Source organism: Camelus bactrianus, chromosome 16 (genome assembly GCF_048773025.1).
Source record: "Camelus bactrianus isolate YW-2024 breed Bactrian camel chromosome 16, ASM4877302v1, whole genome shotgun sequence".
Classification (NCBI taxonomy): Eukaryota; Metazoa; Chordata; class Mammalia; order Artiodactyla; family Camelidae; genus Camelus; species Camelus bactrianus.
In genome coordinates this window covers 34,546,926-34,561,863 of record NC_133554.1, presented here as the reverse complement: position 1 = coordinate 34,561,863, position 14,938 = coordinate 34,546,926, and the positions used below count along the sequence as shown (strand labels likewise).

The window sequence follows — 14,938 nt, the reverse complement described above, 5'->3', positions numbered from 1 at the left end:
GAGGGGGTGTGCGTGTGTGGTTCTGTGTGCGGAGAGGGGGGCAGGGAGGGAGGACGAGAGGCGGCGAGAGCGCGCGCGCGCCCGCGGCCCCTTCCCTCGCCGGCCCCCCCGCCCAACAGGGAGCCCGACACCTCCCTCCGCCCGCCCCCCTGGCATCTCGGCCGCTGGGCGCGGCGGCGCGCATGCGCAGCTCTCGGGGCTGGCCCCGGCGCACCTTTTCTCCCTCCTGCCACTTCGTGAGAGCTCCGCCGCCCTTGTAACCGCTGACTCCCGCTCCACCCACGCCGCCCCTACTCCGCCCACTCCCGAGCGCCCAGGTAAAGGCATGGAGTGCGCGTGCGCACCGCTCTCCTGGGGTCTGGGGGCGTGGTTGCTGAAAGGAAGCCAAACCGTAGAGTGGGAGGGAGCTTTGGGCTGGCTGAGGGGTGGGATTCCACAAAGTAGGGGGCAGTTTAGGATTCGGGAAAGGTGAGGTGAAGAAGGGGGGCCAAAGTAGAAAAGTAGGCCCAAGTGAGATTTAGAAAGTAAAAGAGACTTTGGTTTATGAAATACGTTAAAAAAAAATCTTGGCTCTGCTCTCGTTACTGGAAGGCAGTGTGAGTGACAGGACAGAAATAAAAGGCAAAATATAAGCAGTGTGGTCATTCGCCAGATGAATGGGACAGCTAATAAAAACTGGAGAAATTTAGAGATTGCTGAAGTGGTCAGAAAAATAAATTTAGAGCCGCACTTGTTCTGTGTCCAAGAATAGGGAAGGGGGGGTGGTGCTTGCGCGTGCGCTTGAGACAGAGCTGCTGAAAGAAAGGAAGCCTCCATTGAAGTATTACAGCATTATGACTAATTAGCTATTAATCATTAATATAATTAATGGTATTATTAGCTAACAAGGTAGCATTTATCCAAGTTCAGAGCCAAGAGAGGGTGTCCATAATTGAAAGGGCTTGGAGTACGGAGAGGGGAAATGAACAAGGCAAGGTGAAGGCCTAGGGTGGAGTAGAACCAAGGCACGACCTTTCCCATCATAAACCAAATTTCCCTGATGTTTTCCAAATCTTACCGTAATTGGAACTCCTTATTCTCCCTCCGTTATTTAAAGCACACTTAGCAAGTGTTCCTGCACTGAGGCTGACCTCTCTAAACATTTTCTATTCAGATGCAGCTACTTCTCCCCAAAATAGCACCCCCCAAAAGAAATTCCTGTGGGAAGTAAAATAACCTGAGTCTGGGAAAAGGTTAGGGAGGAGACTGAAACTTTATAAAGGGATTCAAGGACTGACTCTATCCTTGGCTCCTTCCAAAAACTGTTGCTTGGATTTAATTACACTTGGACTCCAGAACCCAGGAATTGCAATTTAGCAACTGTGGGTCATGTTCTTCAATAGTGAGTGTCTTCCATGGATAAACACTAAAAATGATACCATATTTCAGCAGGTAGAGAGAAAATCTTCAGGCAGAAGAGGAGGAAATAAGCATAAAGTAGTACAAGGAAAAATTTAGATTCAATATGAAAAAGAACTTGGCATCTATGGGGGCCAGTGAGCCCAGAACATCTGAGATGTCTAGCTTTGCCTTCTCGGACATTTGATCCATTCCCCACCCTCTGATTGTGAGGGCCATCCTTCTTGGAAGGAAGGTATGCAGAGTGATGACTAAGGAAACAAGGTGATCTTCCAAATCTCTGGGACTCTTCACCCACAGGCCAACCCTCTGAAGGGCTCCTAGTAATTAGAATAGTAGTATGGTTACCTGCCCTTTGAGGAGTGCTTTATGGCTTTTGCAGAGAGGTTCTGTCCATTATCTCATCAGATCATCCAACACCCCCACAAAGCAGGCAGGACAGGTGGTATTCCCAATGAAGGAAGTTCAGGCCAAGGTAGGTGTATGGGCTCAGCCCAAGTCCCCCAGTCCAGTCAACTGTGGAGGCAGAACAGGACCCGGTCTTCCAACTCCCAGGGTGCTGTCCTTGGAGGGTTTGAAAGGCTCTGGAAAATGACTGCATATTCCTGTGGAGTGAAAACAAGTGGTCTTGGCATGTGAGGGAGAATAATTTGAATATTCAGTTCTAAGACTGCATCTCCTTTATTTCATGTTTTTCCCCCCTCCTTTCTCTCCAGGACCCTGGGACTTGCCCGATGTATCTGAAGCCTTGGTGACTGGTTCTCTGGAAGGCCTTGGGCCTGGCAAGGCAATCCCAGTTCCTCTGCTCCCCCTTAACTCTTACCCTTCAGGAACCTACCAAGAGAAGGGCGTCATCCCTTGACATATCACAAGAAGAGGGCGTTGGCTCTCAGTCAGCCTGCCTTCTTCAGCTGCGGGCACTACAGCTTAGCAGTCATGGCAGGCAGGGCTTAGCACCCACACTGGCCTTGTTGAAAGACAAGGCTTCTGTCATCCTGGTTTCCCGGCCCCGGATAGTTCCTCACTAACTTTTTCAATACGTGTGGGCAGAAATCAACAGGACCCATTTTTTTTTAATTTAAAAGCTTTAGTAAAAAGTTCTGTATACTTTGACAGTTCTGAAAACTTCACAGATTTAACTGAAACAGCAGCAGAGCTATCTGGTTTCTATAAGGTGAGCTTGATGGCCTGGTACAAGCTCCCTATTCACTGCATTTCTTTGCCTCCCAAGTTTCCAGGGGTGTACCCCTAGTCAATAATAGTTCTTAACACACGTACTTATGGAGGGGCAGTGGCCGTGGCTCCCTTCCAACTCATTAACTAATATAACCCCGTCCTGCTGCACCAGACTTGGGGCCAGAGCTTGGTCATGACCTTCTGGGTCCTCATTCTTGTAGTGTTGTGACCTTTGTTCAATCACTTCATCTTTGAGGCTTTGTGCAAAGAGGGGATTATATGACTCTTACAACCTTCCAGATCTGATACCTAGGATTCTACTCTAGAAAGCTGACTGTGTTTGTTAATACCTTGTAATTTCATTCTTTTCCTAAGAGTTACTATCCAATTTTCATCTCTAAGCCCTTCCTATAGGAAACTGCCCCTTCTACAGAGTGGATAAAGCTGTCCTGGTCTCTCCTTTTGTATTCACTTTTCCCCCCTCATATCTCTAAGTAATAGTGTTTAGAGACAGCCCAGAGAGCTGGACTCTTGGCTTGTCTGCCACAGGGCTTGTCTGTAGACGCACACATGCGCTCATGTGTATATGTGTATTTCCAGTCTTAAAGGAATGTGGTCCTTGGGCACTTTCATTCTGTGCCCCCTCAGCTCCCACCACCCCCACTTAAATTCCAGTGAAAAGTTAAAATGAATGCCAAGGTGCTCTAGAAGAAAAAAAGAGGATTCACTAAAAGACCAGATCTGTGAGTAGAGCTGTTTTGCTTTGGGGATAGAGATGAGGGAGGCTACTGAGACAGCCAGTGTCACTTCCGTCTCAAGCTTGGTTTTGGCTGTAACCTGGACCCAACACTTGGTTCACAGCTCCCTACAGCTGTGGTCTCTGTACATCACCTCTTCTATTTGAAACATCTCAGAGTTTGGAGTATGATCACTCTGGTGTCCTTGTCATCAAAATGCATTTTATAATTTTTTCAAAACAACAGGTCTGTGACCATTTGTACGAGTCTTTCTTCTCCAGTAGTTCATTTACTCCTTCCCTCAACCCTGGGAGGTAGGAAGGGCAGGAAATGTTCTTCCTGCTATTTTTTAACAGCGAATTAAAACCAAGGTCCAGATTTTAAGGGTAACATGGCCAGAAGTAAAATCTGGGTCCCCAGGGTCCAAGTCCAGCACTTCTCTGTGACACGATACTGCAGCCCTTTGCTGGACACCATACAAAGCAAATTGAACAGATGTGGTCTCTGCTCTCTGGAAGTTTGGACTCAAATGGACAGCCATGATTCTGGCAAACATAAAGGGACAAAAGTGATTCAATCAACTCACCTATGCCAATAAATAAATGGGTTAAATAGATAAGGAAAGTCATATTTACCTGGCCTACTAATTTTTTTTTTTAATTCCAATTGAGTAGAAAGGACAGTGTTAGTGAGGCTAAGGTTTTAGTCCAGTCCCATCTGCCTACTTGCTTTGCAAATGGAAAACTATTTGTAGCTGCGCTGCATGCCTCTTCCCCTCCTTGTCTTCAATGTTCTATCAACGTTCCTGAAGCTTCTACCAAGTGTCTGTCGAGCAAGGTGGGAATCAAAGACCATTAAGAAATCCTTTCTGGAGGGCGGGGTGGGTCCTGGGGGCAAGTTGGTGGCCTCAAGACGAGGGAGAGCTTCCTCCATGCTGCATCCCTGGGTCCCTCGGTCTGCCGAAGATGCAGGCCTCCGAAGGATGGGTTTTGCTCCTTTAAACCCCCTCCCACTACCCCCACCTTTTCCAAGAGTCCTGAGTGGTAATTCCACTTCTAAGTGGGACGAGTGTCCATTAGCAGATGTAAGGAATTGATAAAACTTCCTCCAATAGAGCATGCTGGCTCCCTCATGCCCTCCTGCTCAGCCCCGAGCCTTGAGGGGGTGGCTGCCTGTCTTCCACCCACCCAGGGTGGGCAGGAAAATGCAACCCCCTCACCGTAAGCTCATAGACTCATTTTAGCATAAGCAAATATGAAGTGTTCAGAGATCAGGAAGGTTGCTAGTGGTTGTTTAACTACCCCCTCAAAAAGAAAAACATTTTCTTTGAAAAAAATACAAAAAGAAATCATCTCTGCCCTCAAGCAACATCTTTAACCATTTTCCCAATTCAAACCACTGTGAAAGCTTTCGCTAACCCTACGTCAACCATCTCTATGGATGGAAGGACAGATCAACTCAGTCCCTGTCCTGTTGTTAGAGGTCCTGCAATTCATCTTTATCGATGCAAGATGGTCAGTTAGGACAGTGGAGAGGTGGGCTTTGGAATTTGAGGGATGTTGGTCCTACCCCAGAGAAACCAGGGCACCACACCACCTGCAATAGCTTAGCTTCCTGAATATCTAAGCAAAGGCCAAGAGGAACCCTGGGGTTAGGGAGCGTGGGCGCTGAGGGAGGCACCCACAACAGGAGAGCATCTCCCATCTCTTAAGTGGACTGTTGCCACCCAGTTCCTACCCTGGGGGTGCTGCCTCAGGGTCTGTCTACAGCAGAGTGATCTAAGGCAGTTAGGCCCGAATTGTGTTTGAGTCTTTAAAGGGGCTCAGAGATTCTTTTAGGCAGCACGATTAGTTGTTGTCTTTAATTGATGTGACATATGCCCCAGAGGCATGCACCGAGGTCCAATTGAAGAGATGGTTTTTTAAAAATTGGAATTAATTAATTAAAGAAGGCAGCTGCACGGGACTGTGAGCTAGTGCCAAACTCCGTAACCCTAAACCAGCCAACCCACCCAACCGGCCTCGCCACCTGAAGAACAGGCCCAAAGTTCTCACGGAGGTGGGATCAGAGACCTGGGGTGCAGTGCAAGACATGGGGGCTGCTAGGGGAAAGGACGAGGCTCAGGGAACCCTCTCTTAGCTTTCATGACCCCGCAGAAGGCTCGGCCGTGGAGAAGTATTTGGGCCAAAAAATGTGTTGGGGGGCTGGGAAATGGCAGAAAAGGGAAGGTACGGGGAGGGGCGGCAAGGGGGAGGGGGAAGATATCTAGAGCAAGGGGGCTGGAATGGGAGCTGGCGTTGCTAGCAGGATTGAAGAATGATGGAGCCACTCCAGGGAGGGAGTGGGAAGATCTGGTGGTGGAGAAGACCCTGTGAGCGGAGCTCAGAGGAGGTGGAGCCTGCACGTGGGGGCATGAATGTGGTGCCTGGGGCCTCTGGCATTCAGAAGAGGTATTAATGAAACCCCTGACCTGAGGTCAACAAAGCTGTGGCAGCTTTTCACAGGAGCTGGGCTAAGAACAACAATAACAATAATAATAACAACAATTAACCATAACGAGACCTTATCTGCAGCAGGTTGTTCCTGGAGATTTGTTAGGCATTAAGTCATTAATTCTCCTGGCCCCTCAGGGCCACATTTTTCTAGAAGTAACAGAGGTGAAAGAGGACACAGTTCATCCTTGTGCAGTTCAGACTCTTGCCCTTGGCTGGCAGGTTAGTTCACACACAAGAGGGGTAAAATCCAGGGCTCCTTTACATTTTCATAAACGGCATCATCTTTTGCCTTTATTTAGAGTCTCTGAAATAATGCTTCAAAGGGGCGCATACAGAAATGTAGGAGTCCACCAGATGGCTAACTAGATGGCTAAACCACTTCGATGGGAGATCTCAAGTCCCGCCTGACAGCACCAGACTGCACAGTATGCTGCATGGAGAGTGGCCTGGAGATGACCAGGAAGTGACCATCTGCTGGAAGCCCTAACTGGTGGCAGGGCTGAGCCTCAACCAGCAGACAAGGTAAGTTGGAGGACTTCAGGTGTTTACCCCCCACAGAACAAGGAGGGAAGTTTGGAGTGAGGGCTGGAGGTGAGTAAGAAGAGGAGGGTCATTCTAGATTGGAGCAGTCACATGGGATGGTGCCTGGGAGCCAAACCTCGAGCAAACCTTAGTACCAACAGTGACTAGCCTGGCAGATTTCAACCATTCTTTCCTGTGTGTGTTTCATGTAACAGTGACTGCAAATTATACACACCCAATCCGAAGGCAGACTTTCCTTCATATCCCATAGATGGTAAGAGTCAGCATCGTTATCCTAGTCAAGATCAAAGAGATCTCAATATAGTTAAATAGAACGGGTATGCTGGTCACCATTAGGTTGTGGAGTAGCAGGGATTATGTGCCCCATTCATGAAGAGGAGCTGAATGTCTTTGAATCTCAGAGGTGGGCAGGAGAAGAAATTGTCACAGCTGAAGTGCCATCACCATTCACGTGAAGGAAATAAGAGGGACCCGTCCTCACTATTCTGACCCTTGCTGTCCCTCGAGAACCATAGCCTTCCCTCCCTTCCCTGTGTTACTACGAAGAAAGTCACCTGTAAGAAGGTCCTGGAACTTTCGGGGCTTGAATACCAATTGACCTTGTTAATTGCCTCAAAGAACATACATAGTGTTACACGGTGAATTTAGGGAATGGGATGTTCTGGTTAGACAAATAATCTGGTTTTGAAAGTAGTACTAATCATATAGTAACATTTGAGACATACTAAAATTATTCATCACTTATCTGAAATTCAAATTTAACTGAGTGTCCTGTATTTTATCTACTTGCTGGTAAATCTCAAAGAGATCCATAGCCACTTTTTTTGGAGTTCCTTAGAGAAAAAAGCAGCAGGAAGGAGGGAGATACTTTGATAGCTTGGATTTATTGGAACTAGGAAGCAGAGACAGAGAGGATAGGGAAGCAAGAAACCCCAGACCAGGTGCCCGTCGACTCTGAGAAGCACACTTACCATCACACTAGATGTGGCGGAGTCTTTGGCCCCACGTCAAACTAAACAGTTTTTTGTTTGTTTGTTTGTTTGTTTGTTTTACAGAGATCTCAGGGAAGAAAGCTTAAGACAGAACATCACCTACTCTCTAATATTATCCAGCACTCAGATGGACCCCCAGCTGAGAGTGGGAACAGACAGGGGCAACTTCCATCCCTCGTTTCATTTCGCCAACAGAGAGGAAGAGGTGAGCGCTCCATTGAGAAACATGGTGCTGTTCAGAGGGGCTGTGTGTTCCTCCTGTGCCAGAGAATCCCCTGGTGCCTGGGGACCTCCTTCCCTATCGTGTTGGGTGTTGATGGTCCTGTGGAAATGGACCCCCTATGAAGCTAGGTTCTGCTCTGTGTGGCGTTGACCATGAATGTCTTTTTCCTGACTGGATTGTGTTCTCAGCACGTACTGGGCACCAAGATGTTCCCAATTTATTGAGTACTTTCCACTGTCCTGTTTCACCTCTTATCCCACGCAGTCCTTCCAACTGCTCTTTGAGTAGATATCTCCATTTCACAGATGAGGAAACCGAGAGAGAGAGAAATGAAGTAGGAAACGATGTAAGGTCACATTAAGTCTCACGTGGCAGGCTCGGGATTGAACCCAGGTAGTCAGACTCCTAAGCCTGCTCTTTTAACCATAATGCTATACTGCCCAGAACTCTAATTCCGTCACCCCACTCTCCTGCTCAGAATTCTTGAGGTGGGGAGGGTATAGCTCAGTGGTAGTGTGCATGCCTGGCATGCATGAGGTCCTGGATTCAATCCCCAGTACCTCCATTAAAAAAAAAAAAAAAAGAATTCTTGAGTGGCTTATTCTGTGATAAACAGGTTAATGGAGCCCTAAAGATGTCCACATCCTAAACCCTGGAACCTGTGAATATGTTACCTTACCTTGGTAAAAGGGACTTTGCAGATGGGATAAAGTTAAGGATCTTGAAATTCGGACCTTAGCCTGGATTATCCGATGGGTCCAATCTAACCACAAAGGTACTTCAAGGAGAGGCTGGAGCATTAGAGTCCGACAAGGAGATGTGACCATGGAAGCAGAGGGCAGAATGGTATGGCTGCTGGCTTTGAAGATGGGAGAAGAACATGAGCCAAGAAATGTGGGCAGTTTCTAGAAACTGGAGCGGGTGTAGAACTGACTCTCCCCAAGAGCCTCCAGGAGGAACACATCCTACTGATGCCCTGATGTTGGCCCAGTGCAACTTCTGACCTCCAGAACTGTCAGTAAACCTGTGTTGTCTGAAGCCACTAGGTTTGTGGTTATTTGTTACAGCAGCAGCCAGAAACTAATACAGCTCCCCTTGCTTAAAGGGAAATCTGAACTGCTTTACAAGGCAATCAAGGGCCCCATGTTCTCTTCCCCTTGGCTGACTGCCTAGCTGTTAGCTCATGGCCACCCCACTCCCACCCCCACCACGCTCTACACACTGAACTTCGTCAGGATCCTCAGCAGGACATGTCCTTTCTTACGTCAATGCCTTCGCTTGTGCTGTCTCTTCCACCTGGAACACCCTCTTCTCACTTGTTTGCCTGGCAAACTCCTCATCCTTTATGTCTCAGCTAAAACAATACCTCCTCTGTGAAGCTTTTCCTCCTTCCCCCAAAGGAACGTAGGGCTCCTTTCCTGCATTTCATGCCTCTGCCTCATTTCATGTGCACTCCCATCAAAGCCGTATTTTAAGGACCCATCTGTTCCCTTCCTGAATTATAAGCTATTTGAGGGCACAGGACCTCTCTTTCCACCTTTATCCTCCCTTAGCACCTAGCAGGGTCCCCAGCACCTAGCAAGGTGCCCAGCACATCAAATAAAGTTCTCCAGAGACTAGAGCTCCTTTCGTGACCTGTGCCCTGGACCAGTGATGCAGCTTCCCCAGCCCCATTTCTCCATCGATAACAAGCACTGGGGGCATCATCCCTTCCCTTCTCTACTGAGAGATGAAGACAAAGGAAAGCAGACATGGAAGTGTTTCAAATTCAAAAAGAAAAGGCGCTAATCAAAGTTGTAATATTCCATTTGTACCCGCGGTGTACAATGCTTCCTCTCCAAGTCTCAATTTCTTCAGCTGGGAAATGGGTCTAGAGGCAAGCTGCACCAAAGACGGGAACTGTGGCCGCTTCCCCTCCCTACTGTATCCCCATCTACACTGCTCTTTACTCTCGGGTGAATTCTCTGATGTTGGTTGGTGAAGACCCTGAGGGAAGTTCTTCCACATTCTTTGGATTCATGGTTCTCTCTAATGTACACGCTGATATTGGGTATCGTCTTGAGCAGAGGGTTCCCCACAGTCACCTTCTTTGTATCTGAGCTCTGTGACACTGAGTCACATGTGCCTTCCAAGCCTCCAGACTCACCTGAGGGTTCTCCCGCGGACGACAGATACAGGTTTCCCTCCGGCAGGAATTCTCTGACGTTGTGTATGGTGGTTGTATAAAGATGGTGTATAAAGGAAGGCTTATTCACATTTATTACACTTACGAATGTTCTTTCCTGTTTGAATTCTCTGATGTGTAATGAGAAGTAAATGGCTAATGGAGGTCTCAGTAAAGTCCTATTACGTCTCCAGCCCTGGGCTGAGGGGCTCCAAGATATAAAGAATGGCCTCTGCCCTTTAGACACTCGCCAACTGACTTGGGGGACAAGATTCACGTACATGAAACAGCTGGGGAACACAAGACATTGTGTAGTCGTGCCAAGCTGTAGAATTTGCAGAATTCAATGGGAATTCAGAGAAAGAAGCAGACAACTGGAGATTGACCAGATGGGAAACATGCATGGAAGAGGTGAGCCTGTAGCTCGACCTGAAAGGATGGTAGAAATGGTAGAATTGATATGTCAGAAACTGACACATTGTAACTGACTATACTTCAATTAAAAAAAAAAAAGAAATGGTAGAATTGAGGCTGGAAGAGAGAAGAGGAAGGTGTTCCCATTAAAGGGGGAGGGAGGAAGAAGGAAGAAGGAAGGAAGGAGGGAGGGAGGAAAAAGGAAGGGAAAGAAGCTCAAATGTAGGAATTTGCCCCTTGATTTAGGAAACTATCACAAATTTAAGGCAACAGCCTTTGAAAACTGTGCTTCTCTAGTGCTTTTCTTGTTTTAGAACTCAAGCCACTTTCATTTCTACCAGGCACACCTAAAAGGGAAAGCTCCGTCACTGCATTTTATATGCCAGCTCCGCCCCCCCGCCGCCCCCCCCCAGCATTCTTGGGGCCCATTCCACTTCCACAACCAGGAGTGTCACCCCCAGGGTGACAAAGGCACCAAAGCGGGGAGAGAACCCCACCTAGGAGAGGGTTCCAGGAAAGCACCCCAGACGCTTATATTCAACCAGGTGGGAGCTCTCTGTCCTCCACCCCACCCCCGCACCCCCACCATCACTTCCTCTAAAAAAATTTCCATATGGGATACTGACACTTAGAGAGAATGAGGGCCATCAGATCTGAAGGCCTTTCACTCATGTCAGTTTTATAGAAGTTCTGTGGAAACACTCGGAGTTTTCTTGTTTTCCCCATTCCACAGAGGGCGGCAGATGAGCCAGAGGGTGGAACTTGCAGTGTCTCGTCTTGGTCAGACAGTTGGAGGACTTTTCTGCCAATTACAGTGCTTAAACACTGACTCAACATCCAACAACTGCGTGAGGGGTTAGAGCCTTCATTCATGGACAAGTTTCAAAATGAAACACAGGGGCACCACTTCTCACGGGCAATGTAGTCAGAGAACAGAGCAGAGTGTGGATTTCATCCTCAACAAGGTGGCTGCTTTCTGGAGAGGTGGCGGAATCTCTTACTTCCCAGCACAGTGAAATTGGGAAATGCCTATTGCAGCCCTTCTCAGCTTCATTGCCCAAATGGTTTGTTTGTACATGGAGTTTTAGGTTCTTAATTCTGTCCCTGCTCCCTGTGTCCACTTCCTTAAGAGACTGAATTCAAGAAGGGTGTGGCCTCGCTCCTCTGCCCCATCTCAGGGGAGAACAGATTGGGAGCTGGTGCCTTGTGGGTCTTACTATGTGGACATCCTGTTGGAGCAGTCTCCACTCCTCCCCAGCACGGCACGCTCTGCAAAGAATCCAGGCAGGGAGTAAAAGAGATATTTGAGGACACGGTGAAAATGCCCAGACTCCCAGGGACCCTAGGTGGTTGTCCAGTCAGACCGCATGCCCCATTTTCATCATTAGTGTCTGTCCTGCCTGTTGGTTCATGAGCTCCCCCAAGGCAGGAAGCCTGTCTACCCTTGTCACCATCAGAGCCATCTCAGTCCCTGTTACAGTGCCTGATACACAGCAGCTGGTAGTAAATATTTGTTGAATAAACCAACTATAAATGTGGAAGTGATTCCCTTAAAGAGCTCTCTGCTCTGGTCCAGATGTAGAGTTACACTATTAGATGGGGGCACGGGAGGGGACACTGGTAGGTAATAATAAAAAGAGCTAGAAATGCCTGGGAGGGCTCTGGAAAATAGCCCCCAAATTCCAGGTGTGTCTGCCAAGCAACTGGGGACACTGCAGGTTCTTCAGCTCACGGACAGGGGGAGGAGGCAGGTGGGGGTATTGCAGGGTGTATTTGGTCTGGAACAGGGTAGGGTCCCTGGAAAAACAGTGCGTCCTGGAGCAGCCTAATCCCAGTGGCAAGCTCACAAAATGACTTAGGTGGCTGAAGGGTGAATGTTTCAGCCAGGTGAGTGTCAAGAAAGTGGTAAGAAAGGATCTGCTGTATAGCACAGGGAACCATATTCAATTTCTTGTAATAAAATATAGTGGAAAAGAATCTGGAAAGAAAATGTATATATGTATGTATATGTATAACTGAATCACTTTGCTGTACACCTGAAACTAACATTGTAAATTAATTACACTTCAATTAAAAAAAAATTTTTTTAAAGCAGCAAGAATTCCAGGAGCATTGCTCCTGTGTGAACTCAGAGCTGGCAGTTGAAACAGAAGCGAGGGCCTGAGCTCACGGCCACAAATGGCCAGGGAGGAAGAAGATGCCTCGGGACTCAGCCCAGGATGCTGGCGTTGCCCTGTGTAAAGTGGGGCCGAAACCAAACAGGAAAATGTGTCTTTCTCCAGAGAGCGCCTCCTGAGGGCAGCGCCATGTCTTAGGCATCTCCACCCAAGGCTCCAAGCACAGCACCTTGAGTAGCTACTTATTAAATGCTTGGTAAATTGAAAGCTTGGCTGGTTGGCCGGCTCTGGGAGGCACTGAGGAGGTGAGGACTTCTGGAGGTCCCGAAGCCCTGTTGACTGACTTCTCTCCTCCAACGTCCTCAGCCTCTCTTCCATGTTGTCCCACCTCGGCTCGAAGCCAGAAGATGCAGTCAAAGATCGCTACTCTCTAGATGGACAGCGCAAATGGGGAACGTGAGTCTAGCACCTACCAGCTGGGTCTCAGCCTCAGCTGGTGGGGCCACTCCCTCCCTTCTCCTTGGGTTCCCCACTGCCGGCAGGCATCTACTCAGTGGCCCCCCTGCCCTACCCGAGCCCCAGTCGTCACATTGTCATTCACATCTCCTCCTAGTCAGTCTTTCTCTCTTTGATCTCATCTGGGCAGGAAGGGACATGTCACCAGTGAAAGCCTGGCATTAGCAAATGTACATACACATACACACACACACACACACACACACACACACACACACCCTTTTCCCTGTCTCTGAGCCATCATCTGGCCCTCTGCCTCTGGCCTGGCTCATCCTCTCCGGGGTGCTGAGTGCAGCCTCTGCCTCTGATGGGAGAGAGCAGGGCATTTTGCCCAGCTGCGTCTGTGGCACTGACCTCCCTCAGGGGCTTGGGGAAGCTCCATCCATAAGGAAGGACCATCCAGAGGGACGCGAAACCATCAGCCTGACCTCATGATGCCCAAAGCACCTGGCAAGAAGGGTACCAGTTCTGTCGTCCTGGACCCAACCCAGTTCTCTCTTCTATGATCCACACCTTCCCTGGCTCTCTTCCAGGCCGACAAGATCTGCCCCAATTGGGGAAGGATAAACGTGGTCTAGTCAGTAGGGGTTGGCAGGAGACAGAGGTCTCCCAGGACCTCGGTCAAGTCATGCCCTGGCTCTGTGCCTCAGTTTCCCCCTTGAGAAATTCTGCCCATGCTTCCAGGGTTAGGAAGGTCTCTGAGCTGACTGGGGAGAAAACCCGCCATCCTGTGTGTTCCCTTGCAGCCAGGAGCCGTCAGCCCTGCCCCACCCCAGGAGGCCTTGCTAGCTGGTGATGCCCAGCCAGCAAGGCAGGGTCCTGGAAGATGAAAGCTCAGAGAAGCCAGAGCAGGAATAATAATGATAATCATCAGCTGTGGCGTCTCAACCATCCAGGAATGCAGGGCCCCACGCCCTGCGTGCCCCACACCCCAGGACACTTCGAGGGCTCCTCTCCCGTCGTTTTATTGAAGCGATCCCACACTCAGCCATTCCCAGCCCAACCCATCTGGGTTCCCAAGGACTGCAGTCCAGCCACCGGCTCATCCATCACCCAGGTTCCATGGGAAGCTTGAGCTTGACAAGACCCAAGCCAGCAGCAGGGGAGGACACCTGGCTCCTTGGAACCTGGGCTCCAGGTTTCCCAGAGAAACCTGCCTGCCCCTGGCCTGAAGCGCTTTCCCACAGACCCATCTGTCTGGTCAGTGTGACGTCCAGGTGCTCTGCCTGTGTCAATATCAATCTGAATTCAAGTCCTGTCTGGGCCACAAATTAACTCACCATAGGACTCTGGGCAAGTTTCATTTGGTTTTTAACTTCTTTGAGTTCCCTGCCTCACCTGCCCCTAAACTTTCCAAGGTTCCCCCTTGCTCACTGAAGATAAACCCTGAATCTCGTGGTCCAGCATGTGGCTGGTGAAAGGCTGGTTCAAATGCATATTTCCGACCCCACTCTTCTTTACCCTCTAGGTGCCAGGCGAACGTGACTACTCATTGTTGGTCATACGTACCCCAGGCTTTTCCATCCTGGGGCTTCCATCCGCCTTTGGGAGTGTCATTTCCTCCATTTCTATCTGGCCAGACCTTCCTAGCCTTTGAGATCCAGGCCAGAGGTCATTGCCTCCAGGACTGTGCCTCTCTTCCCACCATGGAATGCTGGCTCCTCTCTGTCTGAACCTCTCAAGCCCCTGGGTCCACCCTGTACTGTGGTTATGTGCACCTAAATTGTCCACGGGATTAGCAGCGTGCTGAGGTCCCCACCTTTGTGTCCGCCTAGTACAGCTCCCTGCATCCATGACACATACTCCATAAAAACATTTTGGGCATAAATGGTGGCAAATAATCATCTCCACCATTCCCACACAAATCTGCTTTGAAAAAATAAAAGTAATTTTTGTTATGCAGTAGAGTAGCTTTACAATGTTGTGTTAATTTCTGGTGTACAGCATAGTGATTCATTTACATGTATATATATATATATATATATATATATATATATATATATATATATATACATATTTATTTTCATATTCTTTTTTATTATAGGCCATTATAAGGTATTGAATATAGTTCCCAGTGCTATACAGTAGGACCTTGTTGTTTATCTATTTTATATAGAGTAGTTTGTATCTGCAAATCTAGAACTCCCAATTTATCCCTCTCCA

General features: G+C 48.5%; 1 long non-coding RNA gene across 4 annotated transcripts; it reads left to right on the top strand.

Moving 5' to 3' along the window:
- Positions 1-165: 165 nt before the first annotated feature.
- LOC105073327 (uncharacterized) lies at positions 166-14,747 on the top strand. 4 transcript variants are annotated; one of them, XR_012499514.1, is made up of 5 exons: positions 166-317; positions 6,106-6,328; positions 7,405-7,546; positions 12,626-12,715; positions 14,244-14,728. It is a non-coding gene; the product is annotated as an uncharacterized LOC105073327 (long non-coding RNA). The 4 variants fall into 4 exon arrangements; XR_012499513.1 differs by having other exon boundaries at positions 167-317; positions 12,626-14,747; XR_012499515.1 differs by lacking the exons at positions 12,626-12,715; positions 14,244-14,728 and adding an exon at positions 8,181-8,602 and having other exon boundaries at positions 167-317.
- Positions 14,748-14,938: the final 191 nt, after the last annotated feature.